The 1,746-nt window shown below is 43.3% G+C and overlaps 1 pseudogene; it reads left to right on the top strand.

Annotated features, from left to right (window-relative positions):
* Positions 1 to 653: 653 nt before the first annotated feature.
* On the top strand, positions 654 to 1,501 carry LOC147425888 (phenylalanine ammonia-lyase pseudogene; annotated as a pseudogene).
* The last annotated feature ends 245 nt before the right edge of the window (positions 1,502 to 1,746 follow it).

Raw genomic sequence — 1,746 nt, 5'->3', positions numbered from 1 at the left:
GCCCGCGGCTACATACATATGTGTTAACTATCTTGCGTGCAAATTACGTCCAAAGCAGTATATACACATGCACACTCTCAAGAAAGATGACCTGAATTAAACAAACGGTAGTATAGACATGTGCAAACAATCATGATTTAGTACAAATTATGTGCATAATTTGTACCACTACAACAGAAAGGGTTTGCAATGTACCTCTCAAGAACCATCATGGTGGTGATGTTCTCCTTGAGCAAAGGGTCTCCCAATTCAAGCCTTGCTAAAATCCATGGTTGCTTCTGCCTAAAAGAGTACAAGTAAATTGGTTTGACCCAAACCTTTAGAATGTTGCAAGAGTGGATTTGAGGAAGAGGTAGGTAAGGATATGTACCCATGAGACGGACACAAGTAGTATGGGTAGGATGGGTGTTGAATGGGTGTAAGGAGGGCAACATGAACAATGTAACTTTCAAGAGAAAGAGCCTAATAGAACTTAGCTGGTCATCAAAGGGGGTGAGGATGGGTGGGTGGTTCATTGGTTGTGGTTGTTGCCACTAGCTGTTGTGTCTCTCTCTCTCTCTCTCTCTCTCTCTCTCTCTCTCTCTCTCTCTCTCTCTCTCTCTCTCTCTCTCTCTCTCTCTCTCTCTCTCTCTCTCTGAGAGAGAGAGAGAGAGAGAGCGACAGGTCCTAATGGACTAAAGGGGGGTAAGGTTTCCATGGCTTCTTACATGTTTGATCTTCAATATTTGGCCAAACGGGTGACTAATTACGTGCAGGGAGTAGAACAACATAACAAAGATGTGAATTGTCGCGGGCTCATATCCACCCACAAGACAACAGAGGCAGTGGAGGTATTGTGGTTGATAAGCATGACTAAAGCCAAGCCATTGATTTGCACCATTTGGAGGACAACTAGCATGCAGTGGTAAAGCAGGTGGTGTCGCAAGCGGCAAAGAAGATGCTTACAACTGGTGGGAACAGGGTCTTGTTTTAGCAACCTACTTTTGCAAGAAGGACCTATTGTAGGTGGTGAATCATGAACATTATTCACGTATGCTACAGTCCCACGAGCCTGGTCTACCCTCTCACGAAACACCTACGTCAAGTTCTCATAAAGCACGCCATTTAAAATCCATCCAATGAGTGAGATGAAGCCACATCGGTCATGAAAAGAATTTCCCTTTTGAAGAGGAGTTGTATAGTCAACTTTGACAGAGCTAGTGGAGTGGGCCAATTTCAAAAAGGGATGCTCAACCATTCCCAATAAAAAAATTGAGGAGTGTCGCTCTTTCCCATTGAATTAATTTGTTTAGGCACCCAGCTTCTGACTGACACCCACAACCAATCCTCCATACAAGATTTTGAGGTAGTATTTAATGTTGTTTTTTATGGTTTGCTCATGTGTCCCTTCAATGTTTGGAAGTATGGACCCCTCCATGCCAGTCTACCCTATAGATTCCAGGGCTTCTCTAATAATGATAATGTTGTTGGGTTGTTTGATGCACAAAAGCTCCTCCTATAATTTTCATTCGGTGTCTGTTAATAATTAAGCATGCCAAAGGTGTTCCCTAATTCTAGTCTTGTCTCCACAATCTTAATGTCATGACAAATTGTGATAGCTGAGAGAGAGAGAGAGAGAGAGAGAGAGAGAGAGGGAGAGAGAGAGAGAGAGAGAGAGAGAGAGAGAGAGAGAGAGAGAGAGAGATATTGAAGGAGTGGGGAGATAGAGAGAAATAGGGATAGGGGGAGACAAAAGGGAATTGAGAA

Source organism: Adiantum capillus-veneris, chromosome 24 (assembly GCF_014529385.1).
Source record: "Adiantum capillus-veneris isolate H3 chromosome 24, ASM1452938v2, whole genome shotgun sequence".
Classification (NCBI taxonomy): Eukaryota; Viridiplantae; Streptophyta; class Polypodiopsida; order Polypodiales; family Pteridaceae; genus Adiantum; species Adiantum capillus-veneris.
This window is presented reverse-complemented; position numbering and strand designations above follow the sequence as displayed.